Here is a 26,016-nt window from a genome sequence, read left to right on the forward strand (position 1 = left end):
TCTTCATGTGCTTGTTAATAGTTTTGATTTCTTTATCTGAGAACTGCCTATCCATTTCCCTTGCCCATTTATCAATTGGAGAATGGCTTGATTTTTTGTACAATTGATTTAGCTCATTATAAATATGAGTAATTAAACCTTTGTCAGAGGTTTCTATGAAGATTTTTTCCCAATTTGTTGTTTCCCTTCTGATTTTAGTTATATTGGTTTTGTTTGTACAAAAGCTTTTTAGTTTGATGTAGTCAAAATTATTTATTTTACATTTTGTGATTCTTTCTATATCTTGCTTGGTTTTAAAGCCTTTCCCCTCCCAAAGGTCTGACATGTATACTATTCTGTGTTTACCCAATTTACTTATGGTTTCCTTCTTTATGTTTAAGTCACTCACCCATTTTGAATTTATCTTGGTGTAGGGTGTGAGGTGTTGATCTATTCCTAGTCTCTCCCACACTGTCCTCCAATTTTCCCAGCAGTTTTTATCGAATAGTGGATTTTTGTCCCAAAAGCTGGGATCTTTGGGTTTATCGTATACTGTCTTGCTGAGGTCGCTTTCCTCCAGTCTATTCCACTGATCTTCCTTTCTGTTTCTTAGCCAGTACCAAATTGTTTTGATGACTGCTGCTTTGTAATATAGTTTTAGGTCTGGGACTGCAAGGCCCCCATCATATGTGTTTTTTTTTTCATTATTTCCCTGGATATCCTTGATCTTTTGTTCTTCCAAATGAACTTTGTTATGGTTTTTTCTAAATCAGTGAAGAAGTATTTTGGTAGTTCAATGGGTATGGCACTAAATAGATAAATAAGTTTGGGCAGGATGGTCATTTTTATTATATTGGCTCGTCCTATCCATGAGCAGTTAATGTTTTTCCATTTGTTCAAGTCTAGTTTTAGTTGTGTGGCGAGTGTTTTGTAGTTGTGTTCATATAGTTCCTGTGTTTGTCTTGGGAGGTAGATTCCTAGGTATTTTATTTTGTCTAAGGTGATTTTGAATGGGATTTCTCTTTCTAGTTCTTGCTGCTGAGCTGTGTTGGATTAGGCATGTTATTAAAAGGATAATGTTTAAATTAAGGATAATATGGTTTGGATTAAGATTACTTTTGAGACCCCTTGGAATTTTTGAGCCCTTTCCTTGATAGAGGTATAGACACCCAACATACTTTAAATCTTTTACATCTGACCTTGTTTGTGAATGTGAAACAAGGGGAGCTTGATTTGTCTACAAAACCATTGAACATGTTGCCATAGAAAGAGTGAATGGATGATAGGTTGCTTGTTTAGAAGAGGAGCAGCTGAGTGGCTTAGCAGATTGAGAACCAAGTCTAGAGACAGGAGGTCCTAGGTTCAGATCTGACCTCAGATGCTTCCTAGATGTGTGACTCTGGACAAGTCACATAACCCCCATTGCCTAGGCCTTACCACTTTTCTGCCTTGGAATCAATATTGATTCCAAGATAGAAGGTAAGGGTTTAAAAAAAGGATAAGGAAATGTTTTTCTAAGTACTTCTGTTTTAGGAGTTTGTCACCTATCACCCTTTTAACTTTTTGCTTCTTCCTACCTCAGTTTATATTGATAACTTTCTAAGTTCTAAAAATTTCTAGGCTTTTGAAGTAAGTGCCATGAAGAATTGAATTGGATGCTGTGAACTGAGGTTAGGAGGGTGTTACACAGATGTAAATACAGTGATCCCTCACTTATCAGAGGAAATCTGATTGTAATTGCTTCCTCATATTTCAGTTCATTTAAGAACCTTAAATATTAGGAAACATGGAATTTATGATAGAAACTAGGGTACTAGAATTTGGGTCTAAACTTAGCTGGCCCAAATACAATGCAAATGAACACTTGATAAAAATTTTTTTGTAATAAGGAATCCCTGTCAATAGTACTGACTGACCTCAATACTCAAATGTTTTAGAATTGGTTATTTTGTTGGGAGTTCCCTCCCCCTTTCCAAATTTAGGCATTGTCTCCCAATGGATGCCTATTGAATTAACACTATTCCAAGGAAACATTCCCATTACATGTTGCAAATTCTTGACCTTTTCCCCTCTTTCTCTCTCTCTTAAAAACTTGTAATGTTTGGTTATGTAATGATGTAAATTGATACTGTATCTGTTGGGCCAGTTATTGATCTTGAGTAGACAGTTGCTTATCAGCTGGTATGGATTGAAATTCAGTTACAGCACTTAAGGTTTAGTTAAAGGTTTGGTAAATGGAGACTGACTGGAGACAGCTTATAACAAAAAACCTATTTTAATATGTTATTGAAAGAAGCAAGTAAAGGAAGGAAAGGATAAATATAGGATTGAGGATATATATATTCCCTAATCTAAGAAAACTAAACTATATTCCAGTACCTAGTCTGTCTCACAAGAGACTTTCTTCATGCTTGATTTCTCAAGCCTGACTTAAACTACTTAACTGACTAATTATTTAATATCTAATCTTACTAAAATATACTAATTAATTATCTTCTTATAAATATTAGAAATCCACTATCTCCTTTTACTTTCTCCAGCTAGAGATCAATCCAGCCACTGTCAGGCTCCCAGCAGCTAGCACTCTCCAGGCCCTGCTTTGGGCCTACTTCCAGTCTCTCACAGTTGGTCTCCTCCACAAACTTTTCCATTATATCCAAGTGTCTTCCAAAACCAGCTGTCACCAGCTCTTCCAGGGTTTTCCAGAGGAAAGATCCAACCATCCACCCTCAGAGTAGCCAACCTTCAAGAGTGTGTCCGTTATTTTCCAACAGACCTTCTAGGGCTCCTGAGAATTCCTTTAAGGAAACTCCATGAAGATTCTATCTGACTTCTTAAGGTAAACCCTTCAATCCTCTTTCTCTGCTTCTACTTACCAAGAATCTCTAATTAGTTCAAGTAATTATTTAACTCTTAATTAACTGTAATAGTTAGAAATTTAACATGAAGGCAGCTAAGTGGCTTAGTGGATAGAGAGCTGGGCCTAGGTGGTCCTGAGTTCAAATTTGGCCTCATGCTTTCTAGCTTTGTCACTGTGGGCATGTCACTTGACCCTAATTGCCTAGCCCTTACAGCTTTTGTGCCTTGCATCTTGGAAGGGATACTTAGTATTGATTGATTCTAGAATAGAAAGTAAGAGTTTAAAAAAAAGAAAAAGAAAAAATCTAGCATTAAACATTAACCCTAACATTAAGTAACTAACTTTGCTTATCATTCATTTAGACTTTAAATGCATAAATTATCAACACTTTAGTTATTTTCTCAGAATTCTTTTGTTTTCATTCTCATCCACTTGCTTATGATGACTTTTTTCCTTTCTTTTTTCACATTTTTCCTTATTCTATTCTTTACTCTTAACACTGATAATCATAAAAATTACTTTAGCTCTTTGTTTATCACTCAAGTCCAAAATAATGCTGATTCTCTGTCCTAAAGACTATATTTGCTCTTTTAAGGACCATTAATAATTTCTTGTTTCTGTCCTTTAAGATCAGATTCTTGGAGAAATATAATATTTGTGTATGTCATTTATCTTTTTTTTTATTCAGTAAGTAGATTTATTTAGCCTTTCCCAGAATGGAAACCCTAACAATTAGGGTAAAATTTGATTTACTAAACTACTGGATATTTTCTGCTGAGATATTTTATGCAAGTCATTGGGGAATCCCTTAGAAAGGGACCTCATATCTGGTCTGAGCTAGGTAGGATCTCAAGAAAAAATTTTGTTGTTGGCCATCCAGCCATTGGCTTAAAGACTTCCAATACTTTAGGAAAATTTCCTATCTCCTGAGGCAGCCTGTTTTCACTTTTGGATGTTTTTTTTATTATTGGGAAGCTTCTTATCTTGAGCTGAAATCTGTCTATTCATTGTACTTTGGGGTTAAGTGGAACTTCCAAATGACAACCTTTCAGATATTAAAACATTTATATATACTTGGGTTCCTCTAATTTTCATGTTATGGTTTACAGTCTTTTCACCTTTACCTTACAACTTAAGAGAGGCAAAGAGGGAAAAATCTGCCTTTGCCCTAAGACGTTGTTTACATTGTCATGAGATAACTAAATAAGTAAATGTAAGATAATTTTGGAAAGGAGAGAACATGAACCACTCATGAATAGTTTCTAATGAGATGGAATCCAAGCTTTAACCTTTATTAAAGGTAGCTGAGGATTCTAAGAGATGGAGGTGAGAAGGGTTCTATCCCTGGCATGGAGAATAACTTATGCAAAATCATGGAGATAGGAGGTAGAATACAAAGTAGAATATTTTGACTGGAATATAGAATATATGAAGGAAAGTATTTTAAAACAAATCAAGATAAACATGCTTGTCTGGTTCTTGTAGATTGAAATCTCCAAAGTTTATCTTACTAGATCTAAAATTTTACATTCATAGGTCATTTAGACTGAAGCCAGTTTGTGAAGAGTTTTATGCCAGGCAGAGAAATTTGCATTTTACCTGGGAGGCAGTTGGGAGCCATTGAAAAGCATATGCTGTAGTCAGATTATTTCAGCCGCTGTATAGTAAATGGATTTAAAAACGGAGGGACCAGGAAGATCAGTAAGAAGTTACCACAATAAACCAGGCAAGAGTTATTGAGATTCTGAACTAAGGTATTGGCAGTACAAGCCAGATGGGTTATGTAGTACTGAAGCTCAAAGTGAGAATGTTAGTTTGGTATTACCTGTACTTAACCACCTAATGACACATTGGTTACTATTTCTCTTACAAAATACTCAAAACTTTCTTTTTATTATTTTCTTTTTTAAGTTTAATTAATTTAGAATATTTTTCCATACTTACATGAATCATGTCCTTTCCCTCCAGACCTCTCGCCCCCCCCACCCCTTAGCCAAGAGCAGTTCCACTGAGTTTTACATGTGTCATTGATCAAGACCTATTTCCATATTATTAGTATTTGTACTAGGGTGATCATTTAGACTCTAAACTTTAGAGTCGACGTCACCAATCATATCCCCATCGAACCATGTTATCAAGCAGTTATTTTTCTTATGTATTTCTCCTCCCACAGTTCTTTCTCTGGATGTGGATAATGTTCTTTCTGATAAGTCCCTCAGAATTGTCCTGGTCATTGCATTGCTGCTAGTAGAGAAGTCTATTATAATCAGTTGTGCCACAATGTATCTGTCTGTGTACAATGTTCTCCTGGTTCTGCTCCTTTCACTCTGAATCAATTTCTGGAGGTCCTTCCAATCCCCATGGAATTCCTCCAGTTCATTATTCCTTTTAGCACAATAGTATTCCTTCACCATCATATACCACAATTTATTCAGCCATTCCCCAATCAAAGGGCATCCCCTCATTTTCCAAATTTTTGCCACCACAAAGAGTGAGGCTATAAATATTTTTGTTATCTCTTTGGGGTATAAAACCAGCAGTGGTATGACTGGGATCAAAGAACAAGCAGTCTTTTAAAGCCTTTTGGGTATACTTCTAAATATGGTTGGATCCATCCACAACTCTACCAGCAGCACATTAATGTCCCAATTTTGCCACATCCCCTCCAACATTTATTACTTTGTTTTCCTTTCATATTGATCAATCTGCTAGGTATGAGGTGGTAACTGGGGGTTGATTTAATTTGCATTTCTCTAATTATAAGAGATTTTATAACACTTTTCATGTGCTTATTAATAGTTTTGATTTCTTTATCTGAAAATTGCCTATTCATGTTCCTTGCCCATCTATCTGTTGGGGAATGGCTTGGTTTTTTTTTGTAAAATAAATTTAGTTCCTTATAAATTTGAGTAATTAGACCTTTGTCAGAGGTTCTTGTTATAAAGATTGTTTCCCAATTTGTTTCTTCCCTTCCAATTTTGTTGCATTGGTTTTGTTTGTACAAAACCTTTTTAATTTAATGTAATAAAAAATTATTCATTTTACATTTTGTAATATTCTCTATCTCTTGCTTGGTCTTAAAATCTTTCCTTTTCCATAGATCTGACAGGTAAACTGTTCTATGTTCACCTAATTTACTTATACTTTCCTTCTTTATATTTAAGTCATTCACCCATTTTGAATTTATCTTGGTGTAGGGTGTGAGATGTTGATCCAAACCTGATCTCTTCCATACTATTCCAGTTTTCCCAGCAGTTTTTGTCAAATCGTGAGTTTTTGTCCCAAAAGCTGGAAACTTTGGGTTTATTGAACACTAACTTGCTGAATTCTACCCCTAGTCTATCCCACTGATCCACCCTTCTGTCTCTTACCCAGTACCATGTTGTTTTGATGACCACTGCTTTATAGTACAGTTTAAGATCTGGTACTGCTAGGTCACCTTCCTTCGCATTTTTTTTCATTATTTCCATTGATATTCTTGATCTTTTGTTCTTCCAAATGAACTTTGTTATGGCTTTTTCTAATTCAGCAAAAATGTTTTTTGGTAGTTCAATGAGTATAGCACTAAATAAGTAAATTAATTTGGATAGGATTGTCATTTTTATTATGTTAGCTTGTCCTACCCATGAGCAATCAATGTTTTTCCAGTTGTTTAGATCTAATTTTAATTATGTGGAGAGTGTTTTGTAGTTGTGCTCATATAGTTCCTGTCTTTATCTCAGCAGATAGATTCCTAAATATTTTATATTGTTTAGGGTGATTTTAAATGGAATTTCTTTCTAACTCTTGCTGTTGAGATGTGTTGGAAATATATAGATATGCTGATTTATGTGTGCCTATTTTGTATCCTGCAACTTTGCTACAGTTGTTGATTATTTCGACTAGCTTTTTAGTTGATTCTTTAGGATTCTTTAAGTAGACCATCATATCATCTGCAAAGAGTGATAGTTTAGTTTCCTCATTGCCTATTTTAATACCTTCAATTTCTTTTTCTCTGATTGTTATAGCTAATGTTTCTAGTACAATGTTATAAATAATAGAGGTGATAATGGCCATCCTTGTTTCACTCCTGATCTTATTGGGAAGACTTCTAATTTATCCCCATTGCAGATGATGCTTGCTGATGTTTTTTTTTTTATTTTTAAATTTTATTTAGTCAATTTAGAACTTTATTCCTTGGTTACAGGAATCATATTCTTTCCTTCCCTCCCCTACCCCACTCCTTCCCATAGACGCCTCGCAATTCCACATGTGTCCTTGATCATTACCTATTTCCATGTTGTTGATGTTTGCACTAGGATATTCATTTAGAGTCTATATCCCCAATCATATCCCCCTCCACCCATGTAATCAAAGCAGTTGTTTTTCTTCAGTGTTTCTACTCCCACAGTTTTTCCTCTGAATGTGGATAGTGTTCTTTCTCATAGATCCTTCCAGGTTGTTCAGGATCACCGCATTGCCACTAATGGAGAAGTCCATTACATTCAATTGTACCACAGTGTGTCAGTCTCTGTGTACAATGTTCTCCTGGTTCTGCTCCTTTCACTCTGCATCAATTCCTGGAGGTCGTTCCAGTCCCCATGGAATTCCTCCACTTTATTATTCCTTTTAGCACAATAGTATTCCATCACCAACATATACCACAATTTGTTCAGCCATTCCCCAATTGAAGGGCATCCCCTCATTTCCCAATTTTTTGCCACCACAAAGAGTGCAACTATGAATATTCTCGTACAGGTCTTTTTCCTTATTATCTCTTTGGGGTACAAACCCAGCAGTGCTATGGCTGGATCAAAGGGTAGACATTCTTTATCGCCCTTTGGGCATAGTTCCAAATTGCCCTCCAGAATGGTTGGATCAGTTCACAACTCCACCAGCAATGAATTAATGTCCCTACTTTGCCACACCCCCTCCAGCATTCATTCCTTTCCTTTGCTGTCATGTTAGCCAATCTACTAGGTGTGAGGTGATATCTCAGAGTTGTTTTGATTTGCATCTCTCTGATTATAAGAGATTTAGAACACTTCTTCATGTGCTTATTAATAGTTTTGATTTCTTTAACTGAAAATTGCCTATTCATGTCCCTTGCCCATTTATCAATTGGAGAATGGCTTGATTTTTTTTTGTATAATTGATTTATTAACTCTTTATAAATTTGAGTACTTAAACCTTTGTCAAAAGTTTTTGTTATGAAGATTTTTTCCCATTTTGTTGCTTCCCCTTCTAATTTGGGTTGTATTGGTTTTGTTTTTACAAAACCTTTTTAATTTAATGTAATATAAATTATTTATTTTACATTTTGTAATTTTTTCTAACTTTTTTGGTCTTAAAATCTTTCCTTTCCCAAAGATCTGACCATCCTTTCTGAATATGAGTTAAAGGACTTTTGAAGGAGCCAAAGATCTATAGTTAGTCCTAGGGAGAAGGAATCTGGAAGCATTAAAAGGCTTGAGGTTAACATGGTATTTAAGGAGATGACTCCACGATGGAATGTACCCTGTCCTGCAGTAACACTAATGGCACATCTGCTTCTGTCAGATAAGGTTTTCTTGCTTCTGCAAAAACCAATAAGGAAATGTATATATGAAAGTGTTTTAGTCCACCTGTTTCCTGCCTATCCAAATTCCTATAAAAGCTGCCTGAAACTCTCATTAGGAGGGTGCTCTGGCCAGTAATAAATAAATAAATAAAGGCTCCACTAATTCAAACTTCTGGGTATCTGGACATTGTTGAATGAAGTGCTCCACTTCTCTTTATATTCTAATTTAAACAATGTACAAATTAGGACCTTAGTGTAATAAGAGCCTTGTTCTTTGACATTGAAATCAGAGGCTGTATTATTTTTTAAACCACATAGAAAGCTACTGTAGTCACAATTTTTCATGAATTAGTTGGTTGATTAAGACTATTGTCCTGTTCTACCTTTCACAACCAAATATCGTTTGGTATATTTACTGTTACTCCTTGATGATTTTTTGGTGTGCATTTCTACTGCAAATGAACAGATTTTTTTATTGCTAACTTTAATTTTGTGCCCATCAACTATATGTTTGATGACTACTTTCTATAACACCAAGTTGTCATGGACAGTTTATCCCAGTCCTACTGTATCCCTGATTCTCATAAATGCATTCCAGGTATATCTTTTTAAATCCCTACAGTCGTCATCATTTAATGGTATTAGCTTTGACCTGATACTTTATTTTTATCAAGCTGAACTTTTAGGCTAAATAGCCAATAAATATTGGCTTTTGCTTTGTAATTTCTAGCCAGAATATCCCTTTGGTGCTAATTCGGAAGATCATATATTAGCATTATCTTTTATTATATTTTAATTCGTTAGATATTTACTTAATTACATTTGGCTGTTAACTTACCAACTATAACTTTTGATGTTAAATTGTTTCTAAACTCTTATAGGTGGTTTCTTATAACTTAGTTGAAGTTGCTAATTGGCCCCTTATTTATTCACTTTCAACTCTGTTACCCCTTCAGTTGTTTCCACTTGCTTTTAGCATAGCTGAAAATGTTATCTCCTTCTTGAAGAGATTCAAGTCAGAAAATTTCATTTCTATTTTAGTACACAAAATAAATTCCTGGGGAAATTGCTAAAGAGAACTGTGAATGGAATTCCCTTCCTCATTATATCTAGGTACTGATCCTTAGGGAATACAGTACAGAAGTGTCATAGCTTTATCTTTTTTTGTCATCCTTATTGGTTGGGTGTAGTTGTATTCAAATATAGTAAGGAAGTGAATTTCACCCATGTTCCTAGGGATACTCAATACAAATAGAAAAAAAAAATGAAAGGAGATACTAGTTTGGATATTTATTGTTATCTCCTTGAAATTATTTCTCCCCAAGTACATGAAGGCACATGTGCATAAACTCAGAGAAATAATATTTTCCTCATTTCATTACCCTATTCCTCCTCTGTCCATTTGGTTTTCAAGTGTGTTATCTGTTAATGATGACAATCTAATCCATTTTCAAGGTTATTCCTTCTGAGAAAAGATACAAAGCAGTGTATAATGTAATAAAAGTGGGAAGAGATAAACCAAAATTACAGCCTTATTTTGTTTTCACTAATTTTAACCATTATACATACATTTACATATACTAACTACTGTTAATGAGTTTTTTTAAAAATCACTTCTCTATCTCCTTATTTAACTTTTTTTTCCATTTCTTTTCTATTTTATCTGATATGGTACACAGTAAAATAATTTCCCTCTTTCAAATGTTATTTCCATTTGGTTATTAACAACATAGTATTGTTACTTGGATTATCCTCTTGACATAGAGACTAGTTATTTATAGTTTAAAAGACCCTTTAGGATTTCATACCATTATGATAATCTATGTGCTGTTGGCTTTTGTATATCTGGAACTATTTTAAGGTTGGCTTATCCTTCCTTAAATTATGAGCTTTGAGATAATTGTTTTTTGTTTTTAAACAAAAAGAGCTTTGCTAAGAGGCAGTTTGGGGACAAATTCTAGTCATATTCCTCCCCCCTAGAACTTTTCTTAAACCAAGAAAGAGAATTAAGCATAATGAAAAGCTATTTCTGACAATATGCAATATTTCTTATCCCTAGTCCAACACCTTTGTAGAGGCACTGTGTTCATTATTTGTCCCCTGGAACTAGGACTGACCTTTATTTATATTTAATCTCTCAGAATTGGTTTAATTTATGTTAATAATCACTGAATACATATTTTTCCTGTTTTACATCACTTCAGTTATTTCTGGGTTTCTCTGACTCATATTTACCCTTCCTCCCTCCTATATTAGTTCCAAGGCAGAAGAGCAATAGGGTTAGGCAATAGGGGTTTGGTGACTTGTCCAGGGGCAAACAGTTTCACCATTTCTTAAAATGCAGCAATATACTTGTTATTCTTTATATGAGAATATAATTTGTTGAGCTACTCAGTCAGTGGACACTTATTTCGTTACTTTTTTTGTTTGTTTACCACAAAAAGCATTGATGAAAATAGTTTTATATTTTAGAAGCATTTGTCACTCATTGGCCTTCTTGGGGTACATATGCCCATTGATATTTTTAGCTTTATTTCCAAATTATGAGCATTTTACTGACTTTTCCTACATTCTGATTTTTTTCTTTTTTTAAGAAATGAAATTATTCATGTATAGCAGACTAAATAGTAATAGTTATTTAATGTTTTTATTAAATTTTATTTCCCCCAATTGCATGTAAAAATAGTTTCCAGCATTTAAAAAGAATTTTGCATCTCAAATTCTCTCCCTGCTGCTTCTTACCCCCTTAAAAAGTCTCACGTAGATTTTACATGTAAAAGTTTTCCATATTAATCCTTTTGTGGATTATCTGAACCAAAAATTTGAACCCCCCCCTCCCAAATGAAGAAATAGTGAAAAAAATTTGCTTTGATTTGGATTAAGACCATCAGTTCCTTCTCTGGAAGTAGATTTCATTTATTATAATGAGTCCTTTCAGATTGTTTTAGATCCTTGTATTGCTAAGTCATTCTCACTTGTTTAGTGTACAGTATTCCTGTCAACTATGTATAATAAAATAGTCTCCTGGTTTTGCTCATATTCTGTTTCAGTTTGTGTAAGTCTAATTCTTTGCCCCCACAAAAAGAGCTGCTTTCAATAAAGTCTTTTTTCTTTTTCTTTATCTCTTTGGGATATAAATCTAGTACTAGTGATGTTGAGTCAAAGGTTTTTCACTCTTTTATAGCTTATTTGAACATAAGTCCAAATTGCTCTCCAGAGTAGTTGAATCAGTACACAGCTCCTCCAACAGTGCATTTAGTGTCTCAATTTTCCCATATCCCTTCCAAGTTTTCTCATTTATCTTTTTTTGTCATAATAGCCAATCTGAGGTAGAGCTTATGTTTGTGTAAATGTGACCCTTAGAAATACTTTCCATTTATGGAGCTTTCTTGAGATCCTCACATTTTCAGGAAAACACTGTTTTCTTTCTATCACCATTCCATCCTTCCACTTGTTCATCCAGTCTCTGAATAACTACTGAAAAAGCAAGAGAAGTGGTTACACCTCTTTGATTTTGCTTAAGCATAGCTTTGGATCACAATGAATAATCAAAGAATCCTTTAATCAACACTTAATTGAATTGAACATTAAAGTGACTATGGTTTTCCAAAGGTAGGTAGATAGATACATAGATGTAGGTTGTGTATATATATATATATATATGTTTATACACAAAGATTTATACATATACATATACATGACATACATAAATGTGTGTTGGTATGTATGTGTGAGTGCCATAATTCTATATTTTCTCAAAATTGCTGGTCCAAGCTGCAACTCAGCCAAACTTTTTGTGAGTCTAATTTCCCTGGGGAACCTCCAGCATCAACTATTTTTTATCTTTACTAGTTTGTAAAATAGGTGAGAACTCAGTTTTAATTTGCACTTATTAGTCTTTTGGAACATTTTTAAAAATTTTAATTTTATTTCATCAATTTAGAACATTATTCTTTGGTTACAAGAATCATATTCTTTCCTTCCCTTCCCTCCCCCCACTCTTCCCATAGCCGACGCACAATTCCACTGGATATTACATGTGTCCTTGATCAGAACCTATTTCCATGTTGTTGAAGTTTGCACTAGGATGATCATTTAGAGTCTGTATTCTCAATTGTATCCTCCTCGACCCATGTAATCAGACAGTTGTTTTTCTTTGGTGTTTCTACGCCCACAGTGTTTCCTCTGAATGTGGATAGTGTTCTTTCTTAGTAAATCCCTCAGAGTTGTTCAGGATCACTGCATTGCCACTAATGGAGAAGTCTACTATATTCGATTGAAACACAGTATATCAGTCTCTGTGTATAATGTTCTCCTAGTTCTGCTCCTTTCTTTCTTTCTTTTTTTTTTTGAACCCTTACCTTCCATCTTAGAATAATTACTGTGTATTGGTTCTAAGGCAGAAGAGTGGTAAAGGCTAGGCAATGGGAGTCAAGAGACTTGCCCAGGGTCACACAGCTAGGAAGTGTCTGAGGTCAGATTGAACCAAGGACCTCCTGTCTCTGGGCCTAGCTCTCAATCCACTGAGCTAACCAGCTGCCCCCTGGTTCTGCTTCTTTCACTCTGCATCAGTTCCTGGAGGTCCATTCCAGTTCACATGGAATTCCTCCAGTTTATTATTCCTTTGAGCACAATAGTATTCTATCACTAACAGATACCACAATTTATTCAGCCATTCCCCAATTGAAGGGCATCCCCTCATTTTCTAATTTTTTGCCATCACAAAGAGCGCAGCTATGAATATTTTTCTACATGTCTTTTTCCTATATCTCCCTGTGATCTTTTGGGAGACCAGTCTCCCCAATGAATCATGAAAACATAACTTATATCTTAAACTAGAGGTATATACAAATATTACAGTTTTTAAAGGGAATTATAATAATTTGGGGATAAGAGGAAAGTAAAAGGGAAAAGGAATAAAACCAATAATTGGAGCATTGAAAAAAAGCCAATTAGGGGGCAGTCCCATTTGGCATGGGTGTACATTCAAAACAAAAGCATTAAACCCTCCCACAGTTCAAATTCGCCATTTCTCAAAGTTCAATCTGGATCTTCTGGTGCAGTGTGTGGTCTCTGCAGACATCTTCACAGCTCCTTCTAGATTCTGGGAGGTAGTCTCTTGTTCTAAATTAGGCTCAAATTGAAGTCAAAGTTCATAACAATAACTTAGTCTCCCTTGAAGATAAAAAAATAATACATTAACCCCCACCTTCCTGAGGATGATACAGGGATGATACATGTAGGAATTACACAGGGATACATGGTTGAGTCATAAGGCATTTGAATCAGGTGTCACCGAATAGCAAATAAGTCAAAGAAATTTTAAAAAAATAACTTGAGTCAGATAAAAAATATAAAAAGAAAACTTGAAAAACAATTCTGGGAAGAAGGAAAAAAGAACAAATATCACAACTCACAACAGGTTCTTGTAGTGATCCATGTCCCATGAGTGTACAATAATAATCAGTCACTAACCCAGTTTAGCAGTCTGGATTACAGAAAGTTGTCACATCATGAGAGAAAATAGAAAACGTGAGTAGATCTTGAGATAATTGGGAAACAAAATTCCCTGATTCAACCCTTTTCTTCGCTTTTTCGGGATAATGGTGCCAGAATAATTGACGTTAAATACTTGATAATAGAGTATGGTACAGGGAAGTCCTGCATTTAACACATGTTAAATAGCTGCAACCTCAAGTCTCACACATGATCAAGACATTTTTCTTCTTGTGCGGAATGTCATTAATCCCCATAGGATTGGTTTAGTTTCTTTTACCTTTTTGTGCTTGTTTGGCAATTTGCAGGACATGTTCTGTGCTCCTATGTGGTCCGTTTCTCCTTGGATTTGACATAGTCATCAAGCAAAAATCTCATAATATTTAAATAACTTGTGCCAGGTTGCCCTAGTCCAAAGCCTTTGTGGGTATGATTTTTATATATTAGGTAAATGGACATCTTAGCTAATTCTATTGCAAAAAATAAAAAATATTTTATAAAAAACCTTTTCAATACTAGTGACATGTTTTTCAAAGGCAAAAAATGAGAAAAGGAAAAATCAAATACTGTATGACACACGTAGGAAGAAAATGTGTCAAAATGTGTATATTTCATAATTAGAGGTAAAGTATAGAGACTAGTATTCAAAAAATAAGATTCATTTTCTCTTTGACTTACTATGATCCACAGTGTCAGTGCAAATAAGGTAGATAAAACAATGTGAGTGCAAATGAGGTAGGTAAAGCAATAATAAATTCAAGAAAATGCAAAAAATTAGAAAAGCAATTTGTGCAAATACAAGGATCAACCAAATAAAGTGCATCAAAATAGTACAAATCCAGCTATAAAGAAGTCCAATCACAATCAATCATCAAATACAATAAGTGCAAGCAATTATTCATCAACAGAATGTACTTGTTTTATGTGGCTATAATGAAACCATGAGTTCCTCTCTCCAATTTTTATGACTGTTGGTGTATTTAGGACTTGGACTGGTCTGTCATAAGCAGGTTGTTGACCCAGTATGTTTGAAATTCCTTATGTACACACTATCAACTGGATTTAAATCATGAAGTGAGAAATCTATGAGGCTTTCTAGAACAGTCGTGGAGTTCTTGCAGTTTTGTTTGTAATTTTCTGATATGTATAGCAATGGGTGTATCCCCTCCTAACAATGAGGTATAGGCAGGGGTAAATGGTTGTGCCTGAAGAGGTGGATGTACAAATAGCATCTCAAATGGTGAGATGTGTAAATCACCGCTGGGTCTGCGTCTGAGATAAAATAGTGACAGAGGTAGAATTTCAGGCCATTTTAAATGAGTCTCTATGCACAGTTTGCCAATCATGGTCTTAAAAGTTCTTTATTCATTCGTTCAACTTGGCCAGAGCTCTGGGGATGCTATGGGGTATGAGTTATCCCCAAACATGAATAAATTTGAAATAACACTGAATCATTAAAATGAGTTCCTTTATCCAAATCAATACGTGCTGGCAGACCAAAATGAGGAATAATTTATTTTAGCAACAAAAGTCCCTGTGGCATGAGCAGTAGGAAATGCTTCCAGCCATCTGGCCATTTGATTGACTGTGACCAGACAAAATTTATACTGTCCAGCTGGTGCTCAAATGGTGTGTATGCATGAGGATGTCTACCAAAGGCTTTTCCTCAAAAGGTGTGTTGATTAAAGACTTAGCAGGTAGGATAAGCTGTATATACTTTGGAGGCAATTATAGTTATTCCAGGTGCTATCCATAGTCTTAACAGAATCTATAATGCCTTGGGTGCCAAAATGGCCATGTTTATGAATGGAGTAATAAATCTGGTTATAGAAAGCTCTAAGGAGCAGGGGTTTGCCATCTGATGATATCCATACTTCACTTTTCTGTTTCGCTTTAATCCAAATCATCAATAATTGCCTAATTAATTCAGGTCCTTCTAAGGCTGCTAGTTTGGCTCCCATATCTGTATGGCTATTTTCCCTGGAGGCAGGATCAGTGCCACTTGTGTGGGCAGAGCAGTGAACGACAGCTATAGCTTCAGGGAGCTAAATGTCAGAACTAAGTTTAGTAATAAGGTTTGCATTGGCAATACATTTTCCAGCTGATGTTAAGAATCCCCTCTGAAGCCATAGGATGCCAATAGTGTGACATGTGCCAAAGGCATAGCGGGGTCTGTGTAAATTATAACTCTTTTATTCTTTGCAATGATACAGGCATGTTTCAAAGCTGTGAGTTCTGCATCCTGTGAGCTTACATTTGAGTGTAAGGAAGCTGACCACAGAGTATCAAATTTGATAACTCCCTCATAAATGAAAAACCATTTGTAAATAATATTAAATCTGAATTATTGAAAGGGGTGTCCAGTAAATCATTACCAGGTTTATCAACTAAAGATGTACAATCGTGTAAAGGTTCTCCGGGAAATTGGCAAATCAGGGAGCAAGGTTGCAGGATTAAGAATTCCACAGCATTTTAGTGTGATATGTTCATTACTTAATAAGGTTATCTCACACCTAGTAATCCTTTATTTAGCAAATGCCTGTGTTTTGTGTCATAATAATAATGCCTTGACCTTGTGTGGGCACATTATGGTCAGAGGGCATCCCAATACCAGAGCGACAGATTTGGTTATCAACAAAGGAGTGGCAGCCACTCCTTTAAGGCATGGTGTTGCTCCGGCAGCTACCGGCAGGTCAAACTGGGCTGAATAATCGGCTACTAGGCATTGAGCAGGTCCCAAAAGTTGAGTTAGAACACCTGAAGCTACCCCTTTTTGTTCATGGACATATAAGGTAAATGGTTTATCATAATTTTGTATGCCTAGAGCAGGGACAGACGGCAGCTTGTTTTAAATTTGAAAGAACTGTTAGGTGTTTTTCTTCCAGTTTAAGTGGTTATGGGACTGAGTTTTTTGTGAGTGCTACAAGGGGCTTAGTGCTTTCCCCATAGCAAGGGATCCACTACTGACAAAATCCTGTTGCTCCAAGAATTGCCCTCAATTGATTTTTAGTGGTAGGAGTGTTTAACTTTTGGATAGTTTCAATACACTTGGGAGAAATTAAACAGGACCCAGCAATTAGAATGAAACCTAAATATTGTACCTTGGGGAGACACCAGTGAACTTTGTCTTTGGAAACCTTGTGGTCTCTCTTATGTAGCCCTAAGAGGAAGTGCTTGCTATCCTCTTGGCATGCTTCAGCTTTTGATGAAGCCAAGAGCAAATCATCCATATACTGAAATAAATGGCTGTATTTAAATTTCATGGCTTCTGTATCAGCAGGTAAGAATTGTGTGAACACAGTGGGGCTGCCCATGACCCCATGGGGGTAAACAAGCCCTTGGGAGTCCTTCCAGGTGAAAGCAAAGATATGCCTGGAGTTCTCATGTATAAATATAGAAAAGGAAGCTAAGTACAAGTCTTCTACTTGTGAATTTTACATTTACTCCACCTGCTTGGTCTTTAGAATTTTAGCAACCAGAAATGTATACACCCCACTTAAGGATTAAGTGTGGGGGAGGAAGGTCTATGACCCATCTGTGCTAACAAGTGACTAATCAGAAACAACTGACTGACCCTGGGCGGTCCAAAGCCACGTTTAAGCCACCATTGGTACATGTGCAATGCAGAAAGTGATATAAAGAACTGCCTTTATATTTCACATCACTTCCTGGGAGAGAGGTCTTTCAGCTATGGAACTTGACTTGGAGGGCTGGAGCGTGAGACCTCAGACTGCTTCCCTGAGATGATCATGTGATGAGTGTTAAGGCTAACTCCTCTTTTCCTTGGCTCTTTCTGGAAGCTCTAGCCTCCAAGAAGGCCCCTCATCTTGGAGGAGGCCTCGTGGCCGGAAGCTGAGCTAAATTTAATCTTCTGGGGAAGGCTCCTTGGCTGAGGTCTCTGAACTCCCCCTGACTCAGACCATACCTGAGCAGATCTTCTTCCCTTTTTCTCTCCCTCATTCTTAATTTCTTCCTTCTATTGTAAACAAACCACCATAAAATTCCATTCTGACTAGAGTATTTCATTGGGATTTAGAATTTAAATCCCTGGCGACCACTAAAAAATATATTCAGTCTCAACTCTAAATTTTACCCATAACAGTCTGTAAAGTATGTAGCTGTGCTAGGTATAGATGAAATAACAGTATTTATGTTAGAAACTATAGGGTGTCTTATAACGTAATTGTTTACAGCTCTCAGATCTTGGACAAATCAATAGAGATGATTGCCATCAGGCCCAGTTTTGGCTTCTTAGCAGGTAGGATGGGTGTATTGTATTCAGATTTACAGGATATTATAATGCCTTGGTCAGTCCATGAATTTATTACAGGTGTAATGCCATCAATTGCCTCCCTCAAAAGAGAGTACTAAGGAATGGAAGGAGGTGGGCTTTATTTGTTTAAATTTTACAGAGACATCTGATTTAAGTAGGCCAACATCAGAAGATGAAATGGTCCAGAGAGACTCAGGAATATCAGTTGGGATCTCAAAAATAGGAGTGTGCTTAGTTTTATGAGCGTCTGAAAGAAGTACAGGGAGTAAAGTTAAGGATTCCTAAGACAATTCCAGTGTCATAGAGCCATTTGGAGAACAAGTTATTGTGGCCCTAAGCTTGCATAAAATGTCTCTCCTCAGCAAATTTATGGGGGGAGCTAGGCATTAAGAGGAAAGAGTGTTCCACACTAAAGGGTCCTAAGGACACTATTCTAGGGGAAAGTTTGGAAACCTTTAGGGGACATTAATTCTGAATCAGGTGTACTCTTCAGTACAGACCGGGAAGCTCCAGTGTCCAAAAGACAATCATAAAGGGTGTTACCAACCTTTAATGTTACATGGGGCTCATCAGTGTGTGTGTGGGTAGTGGATAGGCACAATGGGCAGTAAGACATATTAGGGTCTGAAAAATCAAAGATTGTACCCTCTGATTCTTGTGCTCCTCCCCCACACACCTTTATAATCTTTTGGTAGTTCCTTGGGCACCCCACTGAGGGGCAGTAGCACCCTGGGGGGTCCAGGAATAAGCTACACTCAAGATATACTGCTGCGGGATCTTTTGCTATGAGTTGTCAGGTGCCTGATTTATATCCCTAGAATTATTATTATGATTAGAATAAATATTATGATTCCTAAAATTACCATTATAACTATTATTTATGTAATTGTTTCTTTAATAATTTTTCCCCTGGGTATATTTTTTTTACTGCCTGGAACAAAGTTCTATATTTCTTAATTTCGTGGCCCTTCCTCTGACAAAAGCAGAAGGTAGGGGGTTGATACTTAGATTCTTGGAGATGGGGCTAAGTGCCATTGATTGAGTATCATGCCCTTTGTCATGTTCATCAATCCTGTCCTTTAAAGATTTTATTTCTTTTTTCAAAGTTTCTATGACATTAGCCTCTTCCTGTTTTTCTTTTTGTCCTTTAAAGACATAAGCAGCAGTTTCCCTCACTCTTCAAGGCCCATCTGAGGCCACAATGGGCAATGTATCTTAAAATAATCTTGGACCACCCTGTAAGAGTTGATAAAATGTCTCTTTATTTGCTTAACATCTTTGTCTTTAGAAATATCAAGGTCTAGGTACTGACTCCCAGGCTCAATGAGCTTATCCATGAATTGTGAGGGTGTCTCATCATGTAATCATCTAAGGCTTTCAAATTTTGACCATGCTTCCATATACTCGGAGCATTTTTGCATAGCTATTGTAATGACTTCCCTACAACAATATAATTGCAACTGGTCCTCGGTACTGTTATAGTCCCATGCAGGATCCTGAACTGGCCAGTGTGCTGCACCATGCCCGTGGACCTCCTTAACATGATAGATGATCTTATTTTTCTCCAGTTCTGTAGAAAAGCATTGAGTAAATTCTCAACATCTTTATAGGATGGGTCATATTGATAAAAAAGAATATCAGCCATTTTCTTGGTTATCACAAGAGGTTCGCATTCAAAACAGGTACATTGTATTTCATTTCTCTAATTTCTTGAGGAGTGAAAGGTGTATGGTGTCTTGGGGTCACCACATCCTCATTGCAACTTATTCCAGGCACTTCCCTTAAAAGGAAAAGGAATCCATAGGAATCATTCGATGACAGGGGGGATACTGAGGCAATATGGGTAGAAACAGGTACTGTAACAAGACGAGATTTCTTTGGGTCTGTGCTGGTTGTGGGGTTGGAGAAGGGACAGGAGAGGATGGGGGATTAGAAGAAGGATCAGGGGAGGTAAGCTCAGCCAGGAGTTGTAGAGCATGAGAGAGATGTTGCAGAGTAGGAGAGAGAAGGATGTATACCTGATGTATACGAGAGTGGTGTCTCATCTCCATTTTGGGAGAATTAGAATTGTCCTCTATTTGTGGTTCAGGAACAGGCTTACAAAATTCAGACTAGTTTTGGATGGTAAAATAAAAGATGTAAGCTGGAAGGAAACTATTTCTTGTTGAAATATAAAGGTAAACTGAGGTGAAACTGTTTCTTCAGCAATGACTGTTCTCTGGCTGGTTGTGACTAGAGATGGCTGCTATAGGAACCTAAACCTGCTTATATGTAATGGAGGGATGCCACACACAGGGATACTGGTACATAGGAGACACTGCTTATAAGGGACTGCCCTGGGGTTTACTCTGAGGTTTGCCTATCGATCCCTACTGATCAGTCTATTTCCGATTCCCCTTCCTCCCTCACTCCCTCAACCAACCTCTCCCTTTTGCCTCCCTCACCTCTCAGATCTTCTTGAAGCCTTTGGCTCCTTCCCTCCTTCCTGAGTTGAACTGTAATGGTACTCTAGTTGCTTTCTCAGTCAAGGGGTTTATTGGGATAACATGATGGGAAACTGAGGTAAGAGGGATGAGGAATTTCAAAATTGAGGGTTTGGGGACTCACAAGTGTGACTCTTAGACAGTTAGAAAGATGGAGGACAATAGCAGTTCAAAATCTTCTTTCTTCTTCCCAAATCAGCCAGATCTCTCAGCTTAACCCCAGAAAGAAACAAAGTTCAAAGTCTCTCCTTTTCTCCTGGCCAGCTCAACTCTCTTATAGACCACCAACTCAAAAGCTTCTCCCTTGATCAGCTTCCACTGCTCAGAGCCAGAGACACAGAGACCAAGTCCCAAAAGCCAAGTTTCTCTTCTCAGCATTAACTTCAACTGCTCAAAGTCAGAGAAAACAAAAAAATCAAATCAGCCTCACAAAAGTCTTTCAGCCAGCTTTAAACCTCCAGGAAGAGAATGTATCTCTCCCAGTCAGAGACCAAGTCCAAAAACCCCTCCCCAATGTCAACTCAAACTGCCACCAACCAGGGACATTCCGTTGGAATCTTGTCTTGACAGACATCTAGAGCCAGATCTCCAGCCCTGTATCTTGGTCACTTGGTCCTGCAGAACCTTCTCTCCTCATGTCTCTATCATAATGGATTCAGTATTTTTCATTAGATCGTGTAAATTTTTTGATTGGATTTTCCTCTCGGCCTGCATTTATGCTTTAATCTCTTGTAGCATTTTTTGTGTTAATATTGAAGATCAGAAAAATTAAATTTCCTAGGAGTATAAGGAGAAGGAGGGAATTCAGAATCGTACATGCCTCTAATTGGGCAAAAAGCAAAAGACATTCTTGCATGGTAGCATTTATCCTGCTTAGCATTTTGATAAAAAAGAAAAAAAAGTTTATTTTTTATTGGTTTATTTTCCAATTATTACTATTATATATGGTGGGGCTAGAGTAAGGTGAGGGTATTTAGCTTATTTTATCTTATTTTTTTATTATTTTGTTGGATTTTTATTCACAAAAAGGGGAAATTAATTATGTATTTGTTGCTGTGCCCTAGTGGCAGCAAACAACCACTAGCTAAGCAGGAAAAGGGGGAAAAATATAAGAGGGGGGAAAAAGAGAGAAAAGAAAAAAAATCAGTGCTCAATATTGACTGATAGTGGCCAAGAGGCAGCACTACAACTGGGAGGGTTTAGGGGCATGGTTAGGGGTGGGCTTCAGGGCAAGGGGTATGGTTAGGGACTGCCAGAAACCAAAATGGAGGATATGATTACAAAATTGGGTCTGGTCTGAGAAAGACACAATAAGGGAGGTTTGGTAAAGCGAGGAGGGGGGGCTAGGGTTGTTGAAAGAAGTCCAGGACCCTCCCTGCCAAGGCAAAAAGCCTGATAGAGGCTAACAGGCATCTAGCAGGAAAAAGGGGCTTACCTTCTGTGCTGGGCTGGGGCAAGGGAAGCTCATACTCACCGGCTAGAACAGGAGTAGATCAGCAGAAGCCGCAGAAAGCTCAGGGTTGTGGCAGCTGCAGGTTTTAGTAGCAGCACCCGGGTGGGCCCAGGGTGCCCCAGCTGAGGTAGCAATTTGAGGCAGTGGGGGAGAAGTGGGCCTGCTGCTTAGCTGGGGTTTGGCCAAGCTGCTGGCAGGAATGGCCAATCAGGCTGATCTGCTGCTCTCTGGGCCGTGGGTGGGGACTGGCTTCTCCACTAAGTCCCCCAAATTAAGACAGCTGGCTCTGTAGGAGAGCTGACTGGAGCTGGGGTTTGAAAACTCCCAGCAGTAAAGCAGCTTTTGGTTGCAAACCAGTTATAGTTTCAAACAATGGGATTTAGGCAAACTGTTGCTTTAATGGTGATTGCTATCAGCTGCTAGAAGCAGCTGTGCTCTGGTAGTGCAGCTAAAGCAGAAACTGACGGCTTTAAAAAACACAAAATAAAACTAAGTCCCTTTGTAGAGTCACCAAAAATGTAAAGATCAAAATTAATATTCAAGTATTATTTTAATACTATTTATTAAAAATCCACTTAGAGCAGAGAGAAATTAAAAAAAAAGAGAGAAGACAAAAAACCTGCTCCCTCCTCCACACTGATACCAGCCAAAGAGACCACATTGGCGGAAACAGAAACTCAAAACCTCAATCCATGTAAGGAGATGCATAAATAGGAAAAGGGGATTGTGGGAAATGTAGTCTCTAGGATTTGAGATTCTAAATCAATACACTTCATCAGTTTTTGAAAGTATACCATACACAGCTAAAGGTATACAAAATTCCTTTTTATTCTCATTCAGTAAATATCAGAGGTTTATCATCTCTTGGGTTTTTTTTTTTCCTTAAAGCCCAGCTCGAGTCTTTTAACTTCTTTCCTGTTTATCTTTTGGTTAGTTGTCTTTTTTTTTTTTAAGTTCTGAAAGTGAATACATTAAAGGCCTTTTCTGTTATAAATTTATTTTCTATTCTCCCAATTTGATAGCTTTTTTCTCTTAAGTATTTAGAGTCTATGTTATATTTATTTGTTACCTATTAATGCATTTTAACATAATGAAATTTAATTTATCTTTTGTATATTTACTATAGACTTATATAAGATCCTGATTGCCACCTATTTTATTGTGTTCAATTGAAGCATAATAGATGATGCTTCTTCCTTTCATTTTAATGCTATGTGAATCTTTATGTTTCAAGGATATTTCTTATAAACATTTCAGTTAATAATCTAATCCATTATATTCCTTTCTGTTTTGTGTGAGTTCATCTTATTTACATTGGCAGTAATAATTGTTATTTGCATATTTCCCTTCTTGTCCTCTTGTATTTATAATTTACTTTCATTTCAGGCTTTATAAATAAGGAGATAGTAGAAGAGAAGGGATTTGCCTGACTCTTATTATCTTAGAATGAAAACAACCTGTTAACTCTTTTATGGCTTATCTCTAGATCAGTTCTCACTGTGATTCCAGGTTTTTATTTTTTTGCTTTCATTTCAGTCCTCTTTTTATACTACTCCTCCCCACCAGTATTTATGATTTTTTTTTTTTTACTATTCCCTTACCCATTCTGCTTTCCTCTTGAATTCCACTATCCCTTTCTTGTCGTTCCTTTTTTCATTTTTGTGTGTGGTGTGTGTATGTAATTCAACCTTTTATTCCAATTCAGATGAAAGTGACGTTCACAATGCTGTCTCCTTCACTGCTTGCCAGGCCTATTAAAACAGAATAAAACCACCCACAGACATTCCTCCATTTAACTTTTCTCTATGACTCTTAAGGATACTACTTTCCAAAGATATTGCTCTATTCTCCTATTAAGATGTAAAAATTTGATCCTTACATTCCTTTCCAACTTTTAAAAAAATACAAATATACAATATTTCTCTTGGTTCGTTTCCATCTTAACTTATTTCTGGTCTTTCTTCATTAGAGGAATGCTTGGAAATCTTTTTCTATGAAAGGTCAATTTTTTCCCTTTGTAGGATTTTTCTTAGTTTTGCTAGATAGATACACTGGTTTCTCTTTATGATTATTATATTTCATGCTCTTCTTTCCTTTGGGATTGTGGCCAAGTCTCATCATGCAAGGCAACTAAGTGGATCAGTCCATAAAGCACTAGACCTGGACTCACTCAGGAAGACTTGATTTCAAATCTAACCATAGATATTTACTAGGTCTGTGACCCCTGGGAAGTCACTTAATGTGTGGCTGCCTCCGTTTCCTCATTTGGAAAATGTGCTGGAGAAGGAAATGGCAAACAAATATTTTTACCATGAAGACCCAAAATGAAGTCTTAAAGAATTGGACACAACAGAAAAATAACTAACAGAATCCTTATAGTGCTTGCAAACCATAACTTAAACAAATTTATATGTTACTTTATTTTCTTGTGGCTCTTTAGTATTTGAACTCCTTTTGGATGCTTGGAGTATTTTTTGTTGTTGTTACTTTGACCTGGAAACTAGATTTTTGGTTATGATGTTCCCTGGAGTTTTTATTTTCAGGTTTCTTCTGGAGGCTATTCTAGTGAATTCTTTCTATTTTTATTTAGCTCTCTTATTCTAAGAGTTCTGGGGAAATGTCTTTGATAATTTCTTATTATAATTTTTAGATCACCCAGCAATTTTTGTATTATTTCTCCTTGGCATATTTTCCAAGTCATTTTAAAATATTACATTTCATTGATTTTTTTTTCCTCCCAGTATTTTGGTTTTCTTGTATTATCATCAAATCTTATCTAGTCCATTCTGATTAGTTCTTAAATAAAGTTTTCTATCTACTGTTTTAAGATATCAATTTTCTTTGTATTCTTTTTTCCTCCTTAGGTTTTTCATTCTGTATCTCTTTTCTTTTTATTCAGATACTCCCTCAGTCTCTATGACTAGGGCAACGTTAGTTTCCTCTGAGGCTTTACCTGGGCTTGTGACATCACTATTAACTATAGGCTTTATTGTTTCTCAAAACATAGTTTTCCTTCATAGTCTGGAATTTTCCTTGCTTTGCTTCTGGATTGGCCTTTTTAGATTCCACAGCTATGAATGAGCAGTGTCAAGGATTGGGATAGATTAGGTAGCCCCTTTAATGGATCTCTCAGTTCTCTCTGAGAGCTCCCTCTGGTCAACATATTCTAAGACAACTTCCTACTTCCAACATATTCTAAGACATACTTCCTCCATTTGGGGTCCTTTCCCTCTGACTGGATTTTGCTGGGATCATTTCTCCTATGGCTATTGGTTTAGCCTTGAAGCTGCTCCTTCTGCTAGGCCAAGGCCAAATTGTAATTCTGTTAGAACCAAGCCATTCTTAAGCTCTGTTTTTAGGAATTCTGTGCTCAACCTAACCCTTTTGAGTCTGCTTAGGCAGGCAACCAGTTTTCAGCTTCTAGATAGTCAGCCAACTCTTTTGAGCTTAAGCAGGGATCTGGCAAGAATACCGCACCTTTTTTCTCCTGTAATATTGGATACCTGGGAAGACAACCATGGAGCTTATGCTAGAGGTGCTGGAATTGTCTCGAAGGTAAGCCAGGTGGCTCCAACCTCTCCTTGGCTCTGTCATTTCATTTGTGTCTGAATCTTCTTGGTATCATTTTGAGTTTTCTTAGTAAAGATACTGGAGTGGTTTGCCATTTCCTTCTCTAGCTCATTTGACAGATGAGGCATCTGAGGCAAATAGGATTAAGTGACTTGTCCAGAGTCATACAGCTAGTGTCGGAGGCTAGCATCTTCCTGATTTCAGGCCTGATGACTTTATCCACAGTGCCAACCAGCTACCCATTCTTTGATCTAGAACTATGTTAAAAGAAGATTAAGAACTAAGATTGTTCTGTTAAGAACTAACATTGGGGGCAGCTGGGTGACTCAGTGAATTGAGAGCCAAGCCCAGAGATGGGAGGTC

The 26,016-nt window shown here is 36.7% G+C and overlaps 1 protein-coding gene and 1 long non-coding RNA gene across 5 annotated transcripts in view; one reads left to right on the top strand and one right to left on the bottom strand.

Annotated features, from left to right (window-relative positions):
* Positions 1–26,016, top strand: part of TRIM24 (tripartite motif containing 24) — a 135,515-nt gene that overhangs the window by 14,867 nt on the left and 94,632 nt on the right. The gene's annotated exons all lie outside the window — the stretch shown is intronic.
* On the bottom strand, positions 19,731–22,754 carry LOC130454599 (uncharacterized). Its single transcript, XR_008912316.1, has 2 exons — positions 22,105–22,754; positions 19,731–21,407 (listed from the first exon to the last, which is right to left on the bottom strand). It is a non-coding gene; the product is annotated as an uncharacterized LOC130454599 (long non-coding RNA).

Source organism: Monodelphis domestica, chromosome 5 (genome assembly GCF_027887165.1).
Source record: "Monodelphis domestica isolate mMonDom1 chromosome 5, mMonDom1.pri, whole genome shotgun sequence".
NCBI lineage: Eukaryota > Metazoa > Chordata > Mammalia > Didelphimorphia > Didelphidae > Monodelphis > Monodelphis domestica.